This window comes from Delphinapterus leucas, chromosome 3, assembly GCF_059928025.1.
Source record: "Delphinapterus leucas isolate spDelLeu-1000000601 "Yukka" chromosome 3, BTC_Dleu_Yukka2, whole genome shotgun sequence".
Taxonomy (NCBI): domain Eukaryota; kingdom Metazoa; phylum Chordata; class Mammalia; order Artiodactyla; family Monodontidae; genus Delphinapterus; species Delphinapterus leucas.
In genome coordinates this window covers 47318717-47343928 of record NC_143131.1, presented here as the reverse complement: position 1 = coordinate 47343928, position 25212 = coordinate 47318717, and the positions used below count along the sequence as shown (strand labels likewise).

At 37.8% G+C, this 25212-nt stretch overlaps 1 protein-coding gene across 1 annotated transcript in view; it reads right to left on the bottom strand.

Moving 5' to 3' along the window:
• The window catches only part of RAB3C (RAB3C, member RAS oncogene family), a 167637-nt gene that overhangs the window by 9696 nt on the left and 132729 nt on the right, over positions 1 to 25212 (bottom strand). The window lies entirely within an intron of this gene.

The following is a 25212-nucleotide window of genomic DNA, read 5'->3' as shown; positions in this document are numbered from 1 at the left end:
TCTCTTCCTACAACCCCTGGATCAGCATGCAGCCTCTTCTAATCTTTTCTAGGTCTGGGGTTATTTGGCATTTTTTTTTTTTATTTCCTCATTTCAGATTCTACCAAAATTATTAATTTTCATTTTTTCTTTAACTTCAGGCTTAGAAGACTTCATGTTCATATTCTGCTGTGAAAGGGACTCCCAAACTCCAACATAATGCAGCTCTAACTTTTTCCATGTCTGTCCTACTGCTGCCTAGTAAAGTGTTTGAGGGTAGGCCTTTGGTAAATTTCCAGTATTTAACTGGACATAAGGTGGCACTAAAGAATCATTGGATTTCACCCTAAGCTTGCTTCAGCCTCCTTTAGGAAATTTGAGTGGTGTTAGCCTAACAGCCCTCCAGGGCTTTGTATACCATTGCAGCTAGCTACTGGTGCTGATTTTTCCATATCTTCTGTTACCTGTCAGCAGCAATGTTTTATCAACATCTGGGAAAGGACACGATAAATTTCAAATAAGCTGCCAGAAGTTACAAAAAAATGCAGTGACAGTTTCACGCATCGACTGATGTGTCACTGTACCTGGGTAGAAGCAGCCTTAGTAGGCTGCTCTGTACACAGCCTTGTCACTACTGTTTGCATTCACATTCCACGGGCTGAGCTTGCCAGTCAGTTGCCATGACAACCTCCCCACTAGGCCAGCCAGAGATTGCTCTGGTCCATCCAGGGAATGATGATTTAGGATGTGTTGGGTTGAACACAGAAATGCTGTCCTAATCCATTCTGAATTTTACACCCTATAAATCCTTCTGGTTACATCTGGCCCTATCTCTGAGGAGCCACATGGATTCAGAATGATTAAATCATGTGATTTCATCCCAGCTCCTGGGGCCAAAAGAGAAAAAAATGGATTAATATTTTGAATCCATGTCAAAATCGCTCTCATGAGCTAGAAATACTTATTTTCTTAAGCAGTATTGAAGATAAACAACAAAAAGCAATTTTCGTGAATTAAAACTTAGTTAAGATAGATGATGATATCTGAGCTCGAATTTCTTTAGTTACTGTGTATTCTACTGTTAAAATCCGAGTGAGTAACCGCGGGATTTGAGCTGAAGGAGCGAGCATGAGTTAAGCCAGGTTCTATAATAGCAGAGAATATTTCAAGCCCTCTTTGCCTTGTATTTATTTCCCTTGCATTTGTCTCTCTGGACAGCGTTTATATAGCTCTCTTAAATTCCTAATTTCTTTACAAAATTCCTATCTGGCATTAACAGAATTCTCTTTTCTAATGTTTGCAATCTATAGGGCTAGATCATTCACCTTTCAGCAATTTGATCCAGATTTTGGAAAGCGCAATTGCTTAGAATCCATACTTGCCTAGATGTCAGAACTATTTGCATCCTTGTGGGGATTTTCTCAGTGTTGACAGGAGGGTGCTTTAAGTCACAAGATACCAAAACCCCACTGAAATCAGGATCCCTAAATGAGACTTTGTGACAAATTATGGGATTTTTTTTTCTCCAAAGGTTTCACTTTTCTCTCATCGCTTCTGCTGACACATCTTTTATTTATTAGCATGATTTGGGGGAAGGCACTGAACTTGAAGGGTATCGTAAAAGATTTGGCCATTGTAAAACAAACCACAGTAATCCGTGCAAACCTTTATCAAATGTGATTCTTTTAATCTGGGCTTAGAGACACACAATGCTGCTGGTGTACAACTTAAGGTCAGTAAAATGATCCTTGAGCCCAGGAGCCAGAATGCTCTGTGTCTTGACCTTAACCTGGAACCCCAGGAAGAGAACACCATATTATAACAGCCCTCCATTTATCCAGCATGGCTGGAGAAGGAGATGCCATAATGTGGTGAGAGGGATGGATTGTCAGGTGGAGCAATACTTACTGGCTTTGTGACCATGGGAAAGTCATGTTTTTATTCTTATGTTCTTTATTTATGACATTTGTCTTACATTAGGCTCAAATGAGAAAATATATGTAGAAGTGCCAAGCAAAGCAGAAAATGCTATTATATAATTATACAATAATTATATAATTAAATAATACTATTATTATAACAACAATAATAGTAAGAAACTAACATCTGGGAGGTTACTGTAGAACAGTTGTTATTTAAAACACTGTATCTGTAAGGTAGGTGCCAGTATTTTCTCCAAATTATTGATAAGGAAATAGAGGCACAAAATGGCTGAGTACTTTGCTCATTTACTTGATCAGCCAGTAGTGGCAAAACTGGCATTTGAACTAAAGCTGAACACTCTCCTCCTCCTTCAGATACTCTGCAGAGCCTACTGTTTGGTTCCAGTTGAACTGGAAGTTCTATGTTAAGTAATACAACAAACTTTCATCAATTTACACAGCGAGTGATGAACTAGATTTAACACTCTGGGTGAAACATATGAAACATCTTAATGATTCCAAAGGTACTCTGGTATTTTGTGCTGCTTAAGGTTCATCAAGGTGGCCATCAGGACAGCTATATGTCTATAGAGAAATATGTGAAAGGTTCTGGAAATTAGGCCTCCTCTCATTGACCACATGTGCTGTTGGTCATAAAATGAGATATTCAGGATCAAACTCAACACCATTATTTTAGCATATAGTTGTTTGGATGCCGGGCAAAGCAAGTTTACTGTGCAACAAATGATTCTCCATCCTGGGGAATCTGTATCTACAACCAAGCAGCTCTATGTGCGACCACACTCCACACCTATGGGTGTCCATGGTGTTTAAAGCTCATGAACTAAATTGTAACCACAAATTCAAACACTTCAGCCTTTATTCTTCTATTGAGTCATTGTTGGGTTTTATGGCCATTACCTACCAATGTATCACACTAAATTCAACTATAGCAGCATGACCTTGTTCTTAGAAATATTTAACCTCCCATTCATACACACTAACATCAGTGGAAAGCCAGCACTTCAGTCAGTGATCCCTAGGAAACAGTCTTTTTCATAAAACTTTGAAGATCATTTCCAATTTACTAGGTAGGACAGCGTGATTTGGCAGATCAAATAAGTAGCCCAAGGTCACAGGGCAAGCTGATTGTGAAGGGTGACAGAGATCTCCTAATAAATAGGTTACTGACTTAGCCTACAGCCTTGGACACCTGTCCCTCGGACTATGTCATCCTGTATTAATAATTGCAGCACACACATGTTTTCATCAACAAATCAGTGAACACTTTCAGTTAATCACAGAAGCACTAATCATCCATTCTAATTTCTCTCTGGCACAGACAGCACTGTTCCAAGCTGGATAAGCCTTGCACCATGGTTCAGAACATCTTTTAAAAAAAAAATTTTATTGGACTATAAGTTGATTTACAATGTTGTGTTAGTTTCAGGTGTACAGCAAAGTGATTCAGTTGCATACATACATTCATTCTTTTTCAGATTCTTTTCCCGTATAAATTATTAAGAATATTAAGTAGAGTTCTTGCTGGTTATCTATTTTATATATAGTAGTGTGTATATGTTAATCCCAAACTCCTGATTTATCCGCCGCCACCATATTTCCCCTTTGGTAACCATAAGTTTGTTTTTGAAATCTGTGAGTCTGTTTCTGTTTTGTAAATAATTTCATTTGTATTTTTTTAGATTCCACATATAAGTAATATCAACAGATATTTGTCCTTCTCTAAGTGTCTTACTTAGTATAAAAATCTCTAGATCCATCCATGTTGCTGCAAATGGCATTATTTCATTCTTTTTTATGGCTGAGTAATATTCCACTGTATATATGTATCACATCTTCTTTAACCATTCCTCTGTCAATGGACAGTTAGTTGCTTCCACGTCTTAGCTATTGTAAATAGTGCTGCAATGAACATTGGGGTACACGTATCTTTTCAAATTATGGTTTTCTCTGGAAAAAACACAGGAGTGGGATTGCTGGCTCATATGGCAGCTCTATTTTTGGTTTTTTAAGGAACCTCCATACTGTCCTCCATAACAGTTGTACCAATTTGCATTCCCACCAACAGTCTAGGAGGGTTCCCTTTTCTCCGCATCCTCTCCAGCATTTACTGTTTGTAGATATTGTAATGTTGGCCATTCTGACCATTGTGAGGTGACACCTCATTGTAGGTTTGATTTGCATTTCTCTAATAATTAGTGACGTTGAGCATCTTTTCATGTGCTTTTTGGCCAACTGTATGTCTTCTTTGGAGAAATGTCTATTTAGATCATCTGTCCAGTTTTTGACTGGGTTTTTGGTTTTTTGATATAGAGCTGCATGAGCTGTTTGTATATTTTGGAGATTAATCCCTTGCTGGTCGCTCCATTTGCAAATATCTTCTCTCATTCTGTGTGTTCTCTTTTCACTTTGTTTATGGTTTTCTTTGCTGTGCAAAAGCTTTTAAGTTTAATTAGGTCCCATTTGTTTATTTTTGTTTTCATTACTCTAGGAGGTGGATCCAAAAAGATACTGCTGTGATTTTTGTCAAAGAGTGTTCTGCCTATGTCTTCCTCTAAGAGTATTATAGTGTCCAGCCTTACATTTAGGTCTTTAATCAATTTTGAGTGTACTTTTGTGTATGGTGTTAGTGTTCTAATTTCATTCATTTATGTGTAGCTGTCAAGTTTTCCCAGCATCACTTATTGAAAAGACTGGCTTTTCTCCATTGTATATTCTTGCCTCCTTTGTCGTAGATTAATTGACCATAGATGCAAGGGTCTATTTCTGAGCTTTCTATCCTGGTCCATTGACACAGCAATTTGTCTTTGCACCAGTACCATACTGCTTTTTTTTTTTCTTCTAATTTTATTTATTTTTTTGGCTGCATTGGGTCTTTGTTGCTGTGCATGGGCTTTTCTCTAGTTGTGGGGAGTGGGGAGTACTCTTCATTGCTGTGTGTGGGCTTCTCATTGCCGTGGCTTCTCTTGTTGTGGAGCATGGGCTCTAGGCGCGCAGGCTTCAGTAATTGTGGAAAGCAGGCTCAGTAGTTGTGGCACATGGGCTTAGTTGCTTCGTGGCATGTGGGATATTCCCAGACCAGGGATTGAACCTGTGTCCCCTGCATTGGCAGAAGGATTCTTAACCACTGTGCCACCCAGGGAAGTCCCTACCATACTGTTTTGATCACTGTAGCATTATAGTATAGTCTGAAGTCAGGGAACCTGATTTCTCCAGCTCAGTTTTTCATTCTCCAGAATGCTTTAGCTATTTGGGGTTTTTTGTGTTTCCATACACATTTTAAGATTTTTTGTTCTAGATCTGCAAAAAAAAGCCATTGGTAATTTGATAGGGATTGCATTGAATTGGTAGATTGCACTGGGTAGTATAGTCATTTTGACAATATTGATTCTTCCAATCCAAGAACATGGTGTGTCTTTCCATCTGTTTGTCTTCAATTTCTTTCATCAGCATGTTATAGTTTTCAGGGTACAGGTCTTTTGCCTCCTTAGGTAGGTTTAGTCCTAGGTATTTTATTCTTTCTGATGTGATGATAAATGGGATTGTTTCCTTAATTTCTCTTTCTGATCTTCCATTGTTAGTGTATATAAATGCAAGAAATCCCAGTGTATTAATTTTGTACCCTGCCGCTTTACCGAATTCATTGATGAGCTCTAGTAGTTTGCTGGTAGTATCTTTAGGATTTTCTATGTATAGTATCATGTCTTCTGCAAACAGTTTTACTACTTTTCCAATTTGGATTCCTTTTATTTCTTTTTCTTCTCTGATTGATATGGCTAGAACTTCCAAAACTATATTGAATAAAAGTGGTGAGAGTGGGCATTCTTGTCTTGTTCCTGATCTTAGAGGAAATGCTTTCAGTTTCTCACCATTGAGAATGATGTTTGCTGTGGGTTTGTCATATGTGGCCTTTATTATGTCGAGGTAGGTTCCCTCTATGCCCACTTTCTGGAGAGTTTTTAATCATAAATGGGTGTTCAATTTTGTCAAAAGATTTTTCTGCATCTACTGAGATTATCATATGGTTTTTCTCCTTCAGTTTGTTAATATGGTGTATCATATTGATTGATTTGCGTATATTGAAGAATCCTTGCATCCCTGGGATAAATCACAATTGATCATGATGTATGATCCTTTTAATGTGTTGGTGGATTCTGTTTGCTAGTATTTTTATTGAGGATTTTTGCATCTATGTTCATCAGTGACATTTCCCTGTAATTTTCTTTTTTTGTGGTATCTTCATCTGGTTTTGGTATCAGGGTGATGGCAACCTCAAAGAATGAGCTTGGGAGTGTTCCTTCATCTGCAATTTTTTGGAAGAGTTTGAGAAGGATAGGTGTTAGTTCTTCTCTAAATGTTTGATAGAACTTGCCTGAGAAGCCCTCTGGTACTGGGCTTTTGGAAGATTTTTAATCACAGTTTCAATTTCAGTGCTTGTGATGGGTCTGTTCACAGTTTCTGTTTCTTCCTGGTTCAGTCTTGGAAGGTTGTACCTTTCTAAGAATTTGTCCATCTCTTCTAGGTTGTCCATTTTATTGGCATATAGTTGTTTGTAGTAATTCTTATGATACTTTGTGTATCTGTGGTGTCAGTTGTATCTTATTTTTCATTTCTTTTTTTTTAAACATCTTTACTGGAGTATAATTGCTTTACAATGGTGTGTGAGTCTCTGCTGTATAAAAAAAGAGAATCAGCTATACGTATACATATATCCCCATATCCCCTCCCTATCCCACCCCTCTAGGTGGTCACACAGCACTGAACTGATCTCCCTGTGCTATGCAGCTACTTGCCACTACTAATCTATCTGATATTTGGTAATATATATGTCCATGCCACTCTCTCACTTTGTCCCAGCTTACCCTTTCCCCTCCCAGTGTCCTCAAGTCCATTCTCTATATCTGCTTCTTTATTCCTGTCCTGCCCCAAGGTTCTTCAGAACCATTTATTATTATTTTTTAGATTCCATATATATGTGTTAGCATACGGTATTTGTTTTTCTCTTTCTGACTTACTTCACTCTGTATGACAGGCTCTAGGTCCATCCACCTCACTACAAATAACTCAATTTCGTTTCTTTGTATGGCTGAGTAATACTTCATTGTATACATATACCACATCTTCTTTATCCATTCATCTGTCGATGGACACTTAGATTGCTTCCATGTCATGGCTATTGTAAATAGAGGTGCAATGAACATTGTGGTACAAGACTCTTTTTGAATTATGGTTTTCTCAGGGTAGATGTCCAGTAGTGTGATTACTGGGTCTTATGGTAGTTCTATTTTTACTTTTAAAGGAACCTCCATACTGTTCTCCATAGTGGCTGTATCAATTTACATTCCCACCAACAGTGCAAGGGGGTTCCCTTTTTCCCACACCCTCTCTAGCATTTATTGTTTGTAGATATTTTGATGATGGCCATTCTGACTGGTATCAGGTGATACCTCATTGTAATTTTGTTTTGTATTTCTCTAATGATTAGTGATGTTGAGCATCCTTTCATTGTTTGTTGGTAATCTTTATATCTTTGGAGAAATGTCTTTTTAGGTCTTCTGCCCATTTTTGGATTGGGTTGTTTGTTTTTTTGATATTGAGCTGCATGAGCTGCTTGTATATTTTGGAGATTAATCCTTTGTCAGTTGCTTCGTTTGCAAATATTTTCTCCTGTTCTGAGGGTTACCTTTTCATCTTGTTTATGGTTTCCTTTGGTTTCCTTTGCTGTGCAAAAGCTTTCAAGTTTCACTAGGTCCCATTTGTTTAGTTTTGTTTTTATTTCCATTTCTCTAAGAGGTGGGTCAAAAAGGATCTTATTGTGATTTATGTCATAAAGTGTTCTGCCTATGATTTCCTCTGTTTTATAGTGTCCACTCTTACATTTAGGTCTTTAATCCATTTTGAGTTTACTTTTGTGTATGGTGTTAGGGAGTGTTCTAATTTCATTCCTTTACATGTAGCTGTCCAGTTTTCCCAGCACCACTTATTGAAGAGGCTGTCTTTTCTCCATTGTATATCCGTGCCGCCTTTGTCATAGATTAGTTGACCATAGGTGCATGGGTTTATCTCTGGGCTTTCTATCTTGTTCCATTGATCTATATTTCTGTTTCTGTGCCAGTACCATACTGTCTTGATTACTGTAGCTTTGTAGTATAGTCTGAAGTCAGGGAGCCTGATACCTCCAGCTCCATTTTTCGTTCTCAAGACTGCTTTGGCTATTTGGGGTCTTTTGTGTTTCCATACAAATTGTGAAATTTTTTGTTCTAGTTCTGTGAAAAAATGCCATTGGTAGTTTGATATGGATTGCATTGAATGTGTAGATTGCTTTGGGCAGTACATTCATTTTAACAGTGTTGAGTCTTCCAATCCAAGAACATGGTATATCTCTCCATCTGTTTCTATCATCTTTAATTTCTTTCATCAGTGTCTTATAGTTTTTGCATACAGGTATTTTGTCTCTTTAGGTAAGTTTATTCCTAGGTATTTTATTCTTTTTGATGCAGTGGTAAATGGGAGTGTTTCCTTAATATTCCTTTCAGATTTTTCATCATTGGTGTATAGGAATGCAAGAGATTTCTGTGCATTAATTTTGCATCCTGCTACTTTACCAAATTCATTGATTAGCTCTAGTTTTCTGGTATCATCCTAAGGATACTCTCTATATATAGTATGATGTCATCTGCAAACAGTGACAGCTTTACTTCTTTTCTGATTTGGATTCCTTTTCTTTTTCTTCTCTGATTACTGTGGCTAAAACTTCCAAAAGTGTGTTGAATAACAGTGGGGAGAGTGACAACCTTGTCTTGTTCCTGATGTTAGAGGAAATGTTTTCTGTTTTTCACTGTTGAGAACAATGTTGGCTGTGGGTTTGTCATATATGGCCTTTATTATGTTGAGGTAGGTTCCCTCTATGCCTACTTTCTGTAAGGTTTTTATCATAAATGCTGTTGAATTTTGTCAAAAGCTTTTTCTGCATCTATTGAGATGATCATATGGTTTTTCTCCTTCAATTTGTTAATATGGTGTATCACATTGATTGATTTGCGTATACTGAAAAATCCTTGCATTTCAGGGATAAACCCCACTTGATCATGGTGTATAATCCTTTTAATGTGTTGTTGGATTGTATTTACTAGTATTTGGTTGAGGATGTTTGCATCTATGTTCATCAGGGATACTGGCCTGTCGTTTTCTTTTTTTGTGATACCTTTTTCTGGTTCTGGTATCAAGGTGATTGTGGCCTCATAGAATGAGTTTGGGAGAATTCTCCCCTCTGCTATATTTTGGAAGAGTTTGAGAAGGATAGGTGTTAGCTCTTCTCTAAATGTTTGATAGAATTCACCTGTGAAACCATCTGGTCCTGGGCTGTTGTTTGTTGGAAGAATTTAATCATAGTTTCAATTTCAGTGCTTGTGATTGGTCTGTTTATATTTTCTATTTCTTCCTGGTTCAGTCTCAGAAGGTTGTGCTTTCCTCAGAATTTGTCTATTTCTTCCAGGTTGTCCATTTTATTGGCATATAGTTGCTTGTAGTAATCTCTCATGATCTTTTGTATTTCTGCAGTGTCAGTTGTTACTTCTCCTTTTTCATTTCTAATTCTATTGATTTGAGTCTTCTCCCTTTTTTTCTTGATGAATCTGGCTAATGGTTTATCGATTGTTTATCTTCTCAAAGAACCAGCTTTTAGTTTTATTGATCTTTGCTATTGTTCATTTCTTTTTTCTGATCTGATCTTTATGATTTCTTTCCTTCTGCTAACTTTGGGGTTCTTTATGTTCTTTCTCTAATTGCTTTAGGTGTAAGATTAAGTTGTTTGAGATTTTTCTTGTGGTACGGTTGTATTGCTATAAACATCTTCCTTAGAACTGCTTTTGCTGCATCCCATAGGTTTTGGGTCATTTTGTTTGCATTGTCATTTGTTTGTAGGTAGTTTTTGATTTCTTCTTTGATTTCTTCAGTGATCTCTTGCTTATTTAGTAGTGTATTTTAGTAGTGTATTGTTTAGCCTCCATGTGTATGTATTTTTTACAGATTTTTTTCCTGTAATTGATATCTAGTCTCATAAGGTTGTGGTTGGAAAAGATACTTGATACAATTTCAATTTTCTTAAATTTATCGCTTGGTTTGTGACCCAAGATATGATCTATCCTGGAGAATGTTCCATGAACAAAGTGTATTCTGTTGCTTTTGGATGGAATGTCCTATAATTATCAATTAAGTCCGTCTTGTTTAATGTATCATTTAAAGCTTGTGTTTCCTTATTTACTTTCCTTTTGGATGATCTGTCCATTGGTGAAAGTGGAGTGTTAAAGTCCCCTACTATTACTGTGTTACTGTTGATTTCCCCTTTTATGGCTTTTCAGCATTTTCCTTATGTATTGAGGTGCTCCTATGTTGGGTGCATAAATATTTACAATTGTTATATCTTCTTCTTGGATTGATCCCTTGATCATTATATAGTGTCCTTCTTTGTCTCTTGTAATAGTCATTATTTTAAAGTCTATTTTGGCTGATATGAGAATTGCTACTCCAGCATTCTTTTGATTTCCATTTGCATGGAATATCTTTTTCCATCCCCTCACTTTGTATGTGTCCCTAGGTCTGAAGTTGGTCTCTTTTAGACAGCATATATATGGGTCTTGTTTTTGTATCCATTCAGCCAGTCTATGTCTTTCAGTTGGAGCATTTAATCCACTTACATTTAAGGTAATTTTGGATATGTATGTTCCTATTACCATTTTCTTAATTGTTTTGTAGCTCTTTTCCTCCTCTTGTGTTTCCTGCCTAGAGAAGTTCCTTTAGCATTTGTTGTAAAGCTGGTTTGGTGGTGCTGAATTCTTAGCTTTTGCTTGTCTGTAAAGTTTTTAATTTCTCCATCAAATCTGAATGAGATCCTTGCTGGGTAGAGTAATCTTGGTTGTAGGCTTTCCCTTTCATCAGATTCATTATGTCCTGCCACTCCTTTCTGGCTTGCAGAGTTTCTGCTGAAAGATCAGCTGTTAACCTTATGGGGATACCCTTGTGTGTTATTTGTTGTTTTTCCCTTCCTGCTTTTAATATTTTTTCTCTGTATTTAATTTTTGATAGTTTGATTAATATGTGTCTTGGCATGTTTCTCCTTGGATTTATCCTGTATGGGAATCTCTGTACTTCCTGGACTTGGTTGGCTATTTCCTTTCCTATATTAGGGAAGTTTTCAACTATAATCTCTTCAAGTATTTTCTCAGTCCCTTTCTTTTTCTCTTCTTCTTCTGGATGGTATAATTTGAATGTTCGTGCATTTACTGTTTTCTGAGAGGTCTCTGAGACTGCCCTCAATTCTTTTCATTCTTTTTTCTTTATTCTACTCTGCAGCAGTTATTTCCACTATTTTATCTTCCAGGTCACTTATCCGTTCTTCTGTGTCAGTTATTCTGCTATTGATTCCTTCTAGATAATTTTAAATTTCATTTATTGTGCTGTTCATCATTGTTTGCTCTTTAGTTCTTCTAGGTCCTTGTTAAACGTTTCTTATATTTTCTCCATTTTATTTCCAAGTGTTTGGATCACTGTTGCTATCATTACTCTGAATTCTTCTTCAGGTAGGCTGCCTATTTCCTCCTCATTTGTTTGGTCTGGTGGGTTTTTACCTTGCTCCTTCTGCCTTCTCATTTGCTTAACTTACTGTGTTTGGGGTCTCTTTTTGCAGGCTGCAGGTTCGTAGTTCCCATTGTTTTTGGTGCCTGCCCCCAGTGGCTAAAGTTGGTTCAGTGGGTTGTGTAGGCTTCCTGGTGGAGGGGACTGGTGCCTGTGTTCTGTTGGATGAGGCTGGATCTTGTCTTTCTGGCAGTCAGGGCTACATCCGGAAGTGTGTTTTGGGGTGTCTGTGAACTTAGTATGATTTTAGGCAGCCTCTCTGCTAATGGGTGGGGTTGTGTTCCTGTCTTGCTAGTTGTTTGGCATAGGATGTCCAGCACTGTAGCTTGCTGGTCGTTGAGTGGAGCTGGGTCTTAGCATTGAGATGGAGATCTCTGGGAGAGCTCTTGCTGATTGATATTACGAGGTGCTGGGAGGTCTCTGGTGGACCAGTGTCCTGAACTCCACTCTCCCACCTCAGAGGCCTGACACCCAGCCAGAGCACCAAGACCCTGTCAGCCACACGGCCAGGTATGTGGGGGAGTTTCTTGCCTTTTGGGTAGACTGAGGTCTCTGTCAGTGTTCTGTAGGAGCTGTTCCGCATGTATTTTTGATGTATTTTGTAGAGGGAGTTGATCTCCCTGTCTTACTCCTCTGCCATCTTGAAGGTCCTCCCTCATTTCTATTTTTATTGATTTGAGCCCTCTCTCTTTTTTCCTTGATGAGTCTGGCAAAAGGTTTATTGATTGTGTTTGTCTTTCCAAAGAGCCAGCCTTCATTGATCTTTTCTACTGTTTTCTTCATTTCTATTTCATTTATTTCTGCTCTGATCTTTATGATTTCTTTCCTTCTACTAACTGGGTTTTGTTTGTTCTTCTTTCTCTAGTTGCTCTAGATGTAAGGTTATGTTGTTTGAGATTTTTCTTGTTTCCTGAGGTGAGGTTGTATTGCTATAAACTTCCCTTTTGGAACTGCTTTTTTGCTGCCTCTGATAGGTTTTGGATCATCATGTTTTCATTGTCATCTGTCTCAAGGTACTTTTTTGATTTCCTCTTTGATTTCTTGAGTGATCCATTGGTTATTTAGTAGCATATTGTTTAGCCTCCATGTGTTTGTGTTTTTTACAGTTTCTTTTTCCTGTGCTTGATTTCTAATCACATAGGGTTGTGGTTGGAAAAGATGCCTGATATGATTTCAATTTTCTTAAATTCATCAAGGCTTGATTAGTGGCCCAAGATATGATCTATCCTGAAGAATGTTTCATGTGCACCTGAAAAGAATGTGTATTCTGCTGCTTTTGGATGGAATGTTCTACAAATATTAAGTCTATCTGGTCTAATCTGTCATTTAAGGCCTGGGTTTCCTTACTGATTTTCTGTGTGGATGGTTTGTCCATTGATGAAAGTGAGGTGTTAAAATCCCCCACTACTATTGTGTTACTGTCAATTTCTCCCCTATGGCTGTTAGCATTTGCCTTATATATTGAGGTGCTCCTACGTTGGGTGCATACATATTTACAACTGTTATATCTTCTTCCTGGATTGATCCTCCCTTGTTCATTATGTAGTGTCCTTTGTGTCTCACAAGAGTCTTAATTTTAGTCTGTTTTGTCTGATATGAGTATTGCTACTCCAGTTTTCTTTTGATTTCCGTTTGCATGTAATATCTTTTTCCATACCCTCACTTTCAGTCTGTATGTGCCCCTCAGTCTGAACTGAGTCTCTTGTAAGACAGCATATATACAGGTCTTGTTTTTATATCCCTTCAGCCAGTCTATGCTTTGATTGGAGCATTTAATCCATTTACATTTAAGGTAATTACTGATATGTATGTTCTTATTGCCATTTTGTCAATTGTTTTTTCTTCCAGTACCCTTTTGTTCTCTTGTGATTTGATGACTATCTTTAGTATTAGATTTGGATTCCTTTTTCTTTTGTGTGTGTGTATCGTATATTTTTGGTTTGCAGTTCCCATGAGGTTTTGATATAGCAGTCTATATATAAACAAGAGTTTTAAGTTACTGGTGTCTTAATTTCCAATGCATTTCCAATATCCTGCATTTGTACTCTCCTCTTCTGACGAATGCTGGGTTTGATATCCTATTTTTGTGTGGATGATTTCCTGCCTTTACTGGTGAGGTTTTCCATTAGTAATTTTCTTGTTTCTAATTATGGCCTTTATTTCCCCCACCTAGAGAAGGTCCCTTAGTGTGTGTTGTTAGGCTGGTGTGGTGGTGCTGAATTGTCTTTAGCTTTTGCTTGTCTGTAAAGCTTTTGAGTTCTCTGTTGAGTCTGAACGAGAGCCTTGCTGGGTAGAGTATTCTTGTCTTGTTTGTAGGTTTTTCCCTTTCATCACTTTAAATATATCATGCCACTCCCTTCTGGCGTACAGTTTCTGCTGATAACCTTATGGGGTTCCCTTGTGTGTTGATTTTACCATTTTCTCTTTGTTTTCAATTTTTGTCAGTTTGATTAGAATGTGTCTTGGTGTTCCTCCTTGGGTTTATCTTGTATGGGACTCTCTATACTTCCTGGACTTCTGTGACAGTTTCTTTTCACATGTTAGGGAAGTTTTCAGCTATAATCTTCAAATATTTTCTCAGGCCCTTTCTTTCTCTCTTCTCCTTCTTGCATCTCTATAATGTGAATGGTGATGCATTTAATGTTGTCCCAGGGTGAGGCAGCAGAGAGAGGTGGTACAAACCAGATTTCACTCTTCTGCCCAAGGGATGTGCTCCTACACCCTAACATCATAGCAGTAGAATCACCTGAAGTACTTAAGAGCTTTTAAACTTCACCCCCAGACATACTGGAATCGTCAGGAGGAGAAGGGCCTTGAATATGCCCTTTAGGTGGTTTCTTACGCACACGAAAGGTTAAGATTCACTAGCCTCTCTACACCCATGTTCATTACAGCATCATTCACAATAGCCAAAAGGTGGAAGCTAACCCAAGTATCCATCAACTGATGAATGGATAAACAAAATGTGGTATATACATACATACACTGGACTACATACACTGGACTATTATTCAGCCTTAAAAGAAATTCTGACACATGCTACAACATGTATGAATCTTGAAACCATGCATTGTGAAATAAACCAGTCACAAAAAAAAATTCAGAGAGACTGAAGGTGGAGGGCCAGAGTCTGAGGGAGGGAGGGAAAAACAGTGATTTAGAGTTTCACTTTTGCAAGATGTTCTGGGGATTGGTTGCAAAACAAAGTGAATACATGCTGAACTGTTCACTTAACATAAAATTGACCATGTTAGCCATTTTTATGTGTATTTTACCAAATTAAAAAAAATCTTAGTGATAAATGCCTCTATTAAGATACAAGAAGAATCTCAAACTTAATACCTCAAGAAACTAGAAAAAGAAGAAAGAACAAACAAAGCCCGAAGTTAGCACAAGGAAGGAACTGACAAAGATCAGAGTTGAAATGAATGAAGTAGCAACAAACAAAAAGTAATAGCTGGCTCTCAGAAAAGATAAGCAAAATTGACAAACCCATAGCTAGGCTAGGCTCTCCAAGAAAAAAGAGAACTCAAACCAGAAATGAAAGAAGAGACATTACCACAGCCATACAAAGGTTCATAAGAGACTGCCATGAACAATTATATGCCAACAAATTGGACAATCTATGTTTCTAGGAATTTATCCAAGATGGAATCATGAAGAAATAATCTGAACAGAACAATTACTAGTAAGGAAACTGGATCAGTCATCAAAAAGCTCTCAACAAATAAAAGCCCAGATGCTTCACTGGTGAATTCTATCAAAGAAGAATTCATAGCAACACTTCATTTTATGATATCAGCATTACCCAGATACCAAAACAAGGACACAACAAGAAAATTATACATCAATATCCCTACCTAAAGAAATCTTCAACATAATATTAGCAAACCAAATTCAACGATACATTAAAAGAATTTTATACACCATGAGTAAGTGGGCTATATTCCAGGGATGCAAGGATGATTCAACATCTGCCTATCGACATGATATACCCCATGAACAAAATGAAGGATAAAAATCATGATCATCTCAATAGGTGCAGAAAAAGCATTTAACAAAATTCAGCATCCATGTATGGTAAAAAAAAAACTCTCACGAAGTGGATATAGAAGGACTGTACTTCAACATAATAAAGGCCATATATGCCCAGCCCACATCATACTCAATGGTGAGAAGCTGAAAGCTTTTTCTCTAAGATCAAGGAACAAGGCAGAAATACCATCTCTTGCCCCTTTGATTCACCATGGTAGTGGAAGTTTGAGTCAGAGAAATCAGGCAAGAAAAGGAAATAAAAGGCATCCAAATTGGAAAGGAAGGAGTAAAACTGTCAACACCTGCAGATGACATATTAAATATAGAAAAGCCTAAAGACTCCATCACAAAACTGTAGGATAAACAAAATCAATTACAAAAAATCTGCTTTGTTTCTAGTCACTAATAACATAATCAGAGAAATTTTTAAAAATCCCATTTTCAATTACATTAAAAAAATAAATTTAACCTAGGTGGTGAAAGATATGTATACTGAACTGCAAGACATTAATGAAAAAATTGAAGATACAACTAAATGAAAAGATAGTTCATGCTCATAGATTGGAAGATTGGAAGAGTATTGTTAAAATGTCCATACTACCCAAAGGAATTTCCAACGGCACCTTTCACAGAAAGAGAACAAACAATCCTACATTTTATATGAAACCACACAATACACCCCAAATAGTCAAAGCAATCTTGAGCAAGAACAAAGCTAGAGGCAACATGCTCCCTGATTTCAAACTATATTATGAAGCTATAGTAATCAAAACAGTATTTTGTGACATAAAAACAGACACACAGATCAGTGGAAAAGAGAGCCCAGGAAGAAAACCATATAGATGTGGTCAGTTAATTTATAACAAAGGAGCCAAAAGTATACAGTGGAGAAAGGACAGTCTCTTTAATAAGTGGTGCTGAGAAAACTGGACAACCACATGGAGAAGAATAAGACTGGATCACTAACTTAGACCATACACAAAAATTAACTCAAAATGGATAAATGATTGAACATAAGACCTAAAACTATAAAACTCCTAGAAGAAAACATGAGCAGTAAACTCTTGATAATGGTCTTGGTGATGATATTTTAGATCTGACTCTAAAAGCAAAAGCAACAAAAACAAAAATAAACAAGTGGGGCTACATCAAATTAAAAAGCTTCTAAGGAAACCACCAACAGAATGAAAAGGTAACCTACACATATCAATAGCAAAAAACAACAAAACAATCTAATAAATAAGAAGAGGATCTAAACAGACATTTTTCTGATGAAGACAAACAGGTGGCCAAGAGGTACATGAAAAGATGCTCAACATCACTAATCAGGGAAATGAAAATCAAAACCACAATGAGACATCACCTCACACCTGTCAGAATGGCTGTTATCAAAAACAAAATAACAAGTGTTGACAAGAATGTGGAGAAAAGAGAACCCTTGTGTACTGTTGGTGGGAATGTAAATTGGTGCAGCCACTGTGGAAAACAGAATGGAGTTCCTCAAAAAATTAAAAATAGAAGTACTGTATGATCCAGCAATTCCACTTTGGGTTATTTATCTGAAGAAACCAAACAATAACTGGAAAAAACATATGCACCCTCATGTTTATAGCAGCATTATTTACAATAGCTAAGACATGGAAACAACCTAAGAGTACATAGATTGTGCGAATGAATTTTAAAAATGTGATATATGTGTGTATATATATACACGCATGTATATATATATACACACACAAAATAGAACATTATTCAGCCATATAAAGATGAAATCTTGCCCTCTGCAACAACATGGATAGACTTTGAAGGCATTATGCTAAGTGAAATAAGTCAAACAGAGAAAGACAAATGCTGTATGATCTAATTTATATGTAAAATAAAAAGATTAAGCTCAGAGATTCAGAGAACAGATGGGTGGTTGCCAGAGGTGGGGTTGGCAGGGTAGGCAAAATGGGGGCTAAAGAGCACAAACTTCCAGTTATAAAAGATTTACTATCCTTATACACTGCTGCTGGGAGTGTAAAATGATGCAGCCTCTTTGGAAAACATTCTGATAGTTTCTCAAATAGTTAAACATACTTATTGTATGACCCAGCAATTCCACTTCTAGGTACATTACAGCGAGAAATGAAAACAAACGTCCACACAAATCTTACACAGAAATGTTTATAATAGCAATAGTTATAATAAACAAAAGGAAACAGCTTGAGTGTCCATCAACTGATGAATGGATAAATAAAATGTGGAATATGCATATAATGGAATACCTTTCAGTCATAAACTACTGATACAGGCTACAATGTAGATCAACCTTGAAAACACTATGTTAAGTGGAAGAAGTCAGACAAAAAAGGACTACATAGGATATGATTCCATTTATATGACACGTCCAAAATAGGCAAATCTAGAGTCAGGAGAAATAGGAAGTAGACACTAATGAGCATAGCTTTTCTTCCTGGGGTGATGAAAATTGATTGTGGTAAATGTTGCACAGCTCTGTGAATATACTAAGAACCACTGAATTGAACACTCTAAATGGGTGAATTGCATGGTATGTGAAGTATGTGAATTAGATCTCAATAAGGTGTATGTATATATGTATTTATTAAGAATCACTGTTTTAAATGAATGAGAATGTATGTTGTCCAGAAAAGGTCTCTCCAGAAGGAATCTCCATGCCGTACTGGGGGAACCATTCCACTGATAAAGGATTCTGTCAATCAGAAAATATCGCCTCATGCCCAACACAAACATTTCAAACAGGTATTTGTCCATTGTTTTTGCTCTAGCCTCAGTGGAGATGACAGAGAAGCTGCTTATCAGGGAGCACATTTGAATACATTCTGGTGAATATGAGGAACATGAACCACACTCAGCTTGGCTGCTGGCACCACTCTCGCTGCTTGGCTCCCTGACGGTCAAGTGAGTGCCGGGTCCCACAGAAGTCTGGCACTTTTTCAGACCAATACCCACACAGCGTAGCTTAAGGCTGAAAGCATGCTTCTCATTAAGGTAGCAGGTCCTGGGAAGGCTCCCCTTGGCACCTGAAGAGTACTGAAATGTCACAGCACCCCACAAGAGACTCTGTTCCCCTTGCAACTGTACTGCATTAGTGGTTATAATCACAACTCAAATATTGAGCATTAACTACCACCTTCTCAGCCTTTTCATATTCCCGCGCATCAATGGCTATGCCATGTTGTGAAATACCATTTGTTTCCATAAGACATTCTGGGGAACCGTTTCTCTTTCTCCACCCCAGGAAAATCCTAAACACCCTTTGGGGCACTATGACTGTGTTCAACTTCATTCTGAGAGAAAAAAATTACAACTGTCTTTTCGTTCCATAAAAATCATAGTGCAGTAAATCATTTTCACCTCTAATTGTTAAAAATCTATGATCTGTTCTTAGGTTTCTATTCCCAAACTCCTAAATGAGAAGACTTTCTAGCTGCAGTTTCCTTTCCTGTGGAACTGAATGAACCAGAGCAGCAAGGAAAGGTCATTCTGTTGCCAGGTGGGTGACATTTGGGCCAGATCTTGGGATTGCTGAGCAGCACGACAAGCTATGGTATTAGCTTGTTCCCTGCTGGGCCCCAGCCTGGAGACAGACTTTAGAGGAATTGATAAGGATTTTGACCCACTTGCCTGAAGAAGGGCCGCAGAAAGCAGACAAAAACTGGAGAATGGGAGTTCAGCCCAAGGTCTGTGTTGCTAAAATAAAAGGTCAAGTATTCTAGTCTTTGAGTCCTTGCCCTTAGCCAGGCCTGACTAGTTGGTAGCTTTCTCCTGCTTTGTTAGTATTGTGAAACTATGCAAGGATCATTCCTGCTCAATGTAGAGGCTTCCTCCTGGTCCTTCCCTCTGCAGATATTAGCTTAACACACTTCATATGTGGGAAAAGCTCAGATAAACAATACAGAGGAAAGGAAGCTTTCTGAGCTTGCTGGTGTAGCAGCTGCCCATGCTACAGTTCATCATTCTCAGTCAATCCACCCCCAGAATCCTGCCCTCAGCGAAGCTTGTCCACTCCCCGTCTGTTGTAGAGACTCAACACAAGCCCCTTGCAGCTGTGCCCATGTGAGTTATCTCTTTGAATCATTGTCCTTCACCCTTCCCAATCCAACCTACTCTTCAAGACAGAGGCTCCTGCATGTTACATCTGGTCCCCAGACCTAACATTTTATTTTGAGCTTACCTTTAAAAATCTAGATTTCTGGAGTGGTATCACCAAGATGATGACACAGGTCATTCCTGACTTCATTCCTTCACAAGGGTAACAACTATTCATGTAATAAGACACCACTGAGAAAATCCTAGAACACATGGAAGAGGCTGAAGCACCCCCCTGCACCCAGAGAGCCAAGACAGACTGCATTAGCAGGGTAAGAAGAGCAACTACATGCTGACTGTGTTGCTTCTCCCCCAGGCTGGTGCAGCACCACACCAAGAGCTGATACTTCTTTCAGTGGGAAAGAAAGCCTAGGGTGGACGTTGAGCTTCCCCAGTATTGTGGGTTGCTTCTTAGGAGCCTCCATTCCACACACATCCCACAAGGGATGGCAAGGGAATGTGTAAGGCTCAGCCACTGGGAATCTGATGGTGATAATGTGCAGAGAGAGGCTCACAACAGCCAGCACTTGGATCTTGACAGATTGAGTTCCTATCTGCAGCACCCAAGTAGAAGTCCCAACCAGTGGCTTTGCTCATCTGTGGAGCCACGATGGTGGTGCAGTCTGACTAGGGAACACAGCAGGGTATGGTTCTGCTTGACACAGGTCCTCAAAGAGCTTTCTTTCCCTGCAACTCGGCCTTCCCCCACTCAGGCACGAGAGCTGAGTCTTAGCCTGGCTCACTTCTGAACGTAACTCCCAGCACTGCCTAATTAAAAAGGCTGGCCAGAACACCTGGAAGCTGCATAGCCCAACAACACTTGAGCAGAGAGTGTGGCAGGCAGAGTTGGTTTTCTGCAGAGCAAAGACTGTTGGTGGTCCTGTATGGCTTGGGAACTTGGGGTGTGGGTTGGCTTGAGATAAGACCAGACGTGGATCTGGTTCTACTTTTTCGTCGGGGGAGGGAAAGTAATTCATAGCTCCACCCATTGCTGAATATAGCCTTCAACCCAGGGTACCGAACCAGAGCATATGGGGAGCTGTGCAGCCCATCTAATAGCCCTGCTTACATTGGCACTTAAACAGAGAGCACAGCCTATGGCTTCTCCCGTCTTCAGAGAGCAAAACCAGTGGCCCCACTTGGCCAGGGAATTCAGTGTACAATCTTGACAGATTCAGGTTTCTGAACAAGCTGTATCACCTCTGGGGTATGTCCTGCTATGCTGCCATGGCAGAGAATTTAATTCATAACACCATCTACTGCTGAGTATAGTACCCAGTTCCAACGATGTAAGAAGCATGGCCAGAGAACCCAGATAAATACAGAGCCCACCCTGTAGCCTGACCCCCAACCTCAGAGCTTGGGCAGTGGCTTCACAGCAAGGATGCTGCCAAGAGACACATCCAGAAACCCAAACTGAGCTGACTGGTGAACTCTCTCTGCCAAAGTGAACCTATAAAGTTTGGATGAGGAAACTGTTTACTCAAATGTGCTGATACCAGTGTAAAGAATTAAGAATCATAAAAAATCAGGTAAATGTGACACCACCAAAGGAAACTAGTAAGGCTCTAATAATTGACACTAAAGAAATGGAAATCTATGAACTGTCAGACAAATCAGAGCAGTCCTCTTAAGGAAGTTTGGTGAACTACAGGAACACACAACTAAATGAAATTAGGAAAACAATGCATGAAAAAAACATGAAGTTCAACAAAAATAGTAAACTTCAAAAAACATATCATAGAGCAGAAAAATACCATGAACTAGAGAATGCAATAAAGAGCTTCAAAAGCAGACTCAACCACACAAAAGGAAGAATCAACAATGTAGAATACAGCACATTTACAATTACCCAGTCAGAGGAGCAAAAGGGAAAATGAGAAAGAGTAAAGTAAGTCTGTGGAACTTATAGGATACAATCAAAAGAAACAATATCCACATTATGGAAAGAGAAAGGAGCAGAAAATATATTTAAAGCAGTAATGACTGAAAACTTCCCAAACCTAGTGAGAGAAACAGACATCCAGATCCATGAATCCTAAAGGACCTTAAGTAGATATACCCGAATATGGCTACATCAGACACATTTTAATTAAAGTGTCAAATGTCAAAGATAAAGAATTCTGAAAGCAGCAAGAGAAAAGAAAGAAGTGACAAGGGAACACCCATAAGATTAGTGGTAGCTTTCTCAAGAGAAACTTTTTTCAGTCCCGGAGACAATTAGATGATATATTCAAAATACTGAAAGAAAAACTTATATCAGACAAAACAGACTTTAAACTAAAAATGGTACAAAGAGACAATGAGGGTCATTATATGATGATAAAGATGTCAATCTATAAAAAGATGTCAATCTATAATGATATACAAAAATTGTAAGTATTTATGCACCCAACAGTGGAACATCTAAATATATAAAGCAAAAACTAACAGAGCTAAAATGAGAAAGAGTGATACAATAATAGTTGGGAATTTTAATACCCCACTCTCAACAATGGATACATCATCCAGATAGAATAAAAGAAGCAGGATTTGAACAACACTACAGACCAAACAGACCTACACAGAGCATTCTATCCGACAACAGAATGCAGTTGAAAATCCATGTATAATCTTTGTCTCCACAAAAACTTAACTAATACCCTACTGTTGACTGGAAGCTTTACCAGTAACATAAGTTGATTAACACATTATTTTGTAACTTATATGTATTATATGCTATATTCTTACAATGAAGTTAGATGAAAGACTTAAAACTATGAGAAGATATATTTACTGTACTACACTTCTCAATACCATATATTTGTCATCCATTTACAACAAGATAAATTGTATGTCAGTACCAACACATTAATATTGTCTTATATGATACAAAACACTGTAGATGTTACACTTATTACTAACACTAGAAATCGAAATGAAAAGTTAATGCATTGATGATGAAGAAGCAGTAACATGATTGCTTCATGGTAGCCTAGCCTACAAATAAAATTATAAAATATTTATGGCATACAAATATTACAGTCATATTCATAAGACAGTACTGGAAACATTTATTAAAAACCCACTTACCAAGTTTCTCCAATTATGAGAGAGAGGGGCATACTGTATGGTAATGTAATACCATATTATTAATCTTATATTAAATTCACTCACCCAACTGCTATGTAAGGATACATTAGTATTTAGATATATTATATGCATTCATGACATACCTGACATTTAAAAATATTTTTCAATATTTCTAGGCTATGTGATTTGTCTGTGAGATTTCTCACATTGTTGAAAATCTCCAAATATTTTTTTCAACATGTTTATTTTAAAAAAGCAACATATAAGTGGACCCATGCACTTTATCATTTTTTTGATTTAACATCCTTAATGGAGTATAATTGCTTTACAATGCTGTGTTAGTTTCTGCTGTATAACAAAGTGAATCAGCTATACATTCACATATATCTCCATATCCCCTTGCTCTTGCATCTCCCTCCTACCCTCCCTATCCCAACCCTCTAGGTCATCACAAAGAACCAAGCTGATCTCCCTGTGCCATGTGGCTACTTCCCACTAGCTATTTTACATTTGGTAGTGTACATATGTCCATGCCACTCTCTCACTTTGTCCCAGCTTCCCCTTCCCCATGTCCTCAAGTCCATTCTCTACATCTGCATCTTTATTCCTGTCCTGCCCCTAGGTTCTTCAGAACCTGTTTTTTTAAGATTCCATATATATATATGTTCACATACAGTATTTGTTTCTCTCTTTCTGACTTACTTCACTCCATATGACAGTCTCTAGGTCCATCCACCTCACTACAAATAACTCAATTTCATTTCTTTTTATGGTGAGTAAATATTACATTATATATATGTGCCACATCTTCTTTATTCATTCATCTGTCGATGGACACTTAGGTTGCTTCCATGTCCTGGCTATTGTAAATAGAGCTGCAGTGAACATTGTGGTACATGACTCTTTTTGAATTATGGTTTTCTCAGGGTATATGCCCAGTAGTGGGATTGCTGGGTCGTATGGTAGTTCTATTTTTAGTTTTTTAAGGAACCTCCATACCGTTTTCCATAGTGGCTGTATCGATTTACATTCCCAACATCAGTGCAAGAGGGTTTCCTTTTCTCCACACCCTTTCCAGCATTTATTGTTTGTAGATTTTTTGATGATGGGCGTTCTGACTGATGTGAGGTGATACCACATTGCAGGTTTGATTTGCATTTCTCTAATGATTAGTGATGTTAAGCATCCTTTTGTGTGTTTGCTGGTAATCTCTATATCTTCTTTGGAAAAATGTCTAGGTCTTCTGCCCATTTTTGGGTTGGGTTGTTTGGTTTTTTTGATATTGAGCTGCATGAGCTGCTTGTAAATTTTGGAGATTAATGCTTTGTCCGTTGCTTCGTTTGCAAATATTTTCTCCCATTCTGTTGGCTGTCTTTTCATCTTATTTTGGTTTCCTTTGCTGTGCAGAAGCTTTTAAGTTTCATCAGGTCCCATTTGTTTTTATTTCCATTTCTCTAGGAGGTGGGGTCAAAAAGGGTCTCGCTGTGATTTGTGTCAGAGTGTTCTGCCTATGTTTTTCTCAAAGAGTTTTACAGTGTCCACTCTTACATTTAGGTCTTTAATCCATTTTGAGTTTACTATTGTGTATGGTGTTAGGGAGTGTTCTAATTTCATTCCTTTACATGTAGCTGTCCAGTTTTCCCAGCACCACTTATTGAAGAGGCTGTCTTTTCTCCATTGTATATTCTCGCCTCCTTTATCAAAAATAAGGTGACCATATGTGCATAGGTTTATCTCTGGGCTTTCTATCCTGTTCCATTGATCTATATTTCCATTTTTGTGCCACTACTATACTGTCTTGATTATTGTAGCTTTGTAGAATAGTCTGAAGTCTGGGAGTCTGATTCTTCCAGCTCTGTTTTTCTTTCTCAGGATTGCTTTGGCTATTTGGGATGTTTTGTGTTTTCATACAAATTGTGAAATTTTTTGCTCTAGTTCTGTGAAAAATGCCATTGGTAGTTTGATAGGGATTGCATTGAATCTGTAGATTGCTTGGGTAGTACAGTCATTTTCACAATGTTGATTCTTCCAATCCAAGAACATGGTATATCTCTCCATCTGTTTCTATCATCTTTAATTTCTTTCATAAGCGTCTTAAAGTTTTCTGCATACAGGTCTTTTGTCTCCTTAGGTAGGTTTATTCCTAGGTATTTTATTCTTTTTGTTGCAGTGGTAAATGGGAGTGTTTCCTTAATTTCTCTTTCAAATTTTTCATCATTAGTGTATAGGAATGCAAGAGACTTCTATGCATTAATTTTGTATCCTGCTACTTTACCCAATTAATTGATTAGCTCTAGTAGTTTTCTGGTAGCATCTTTAAGATTCTCTATGTATAGTATCATGTCATCTACAAGCAGTGACACTTTTACTTCTTCTTTTCTGATTTGGATTCCTTTTCTTTCTTTCTTTTTCCTCTCTAATTGCTGTGGCTAAAACT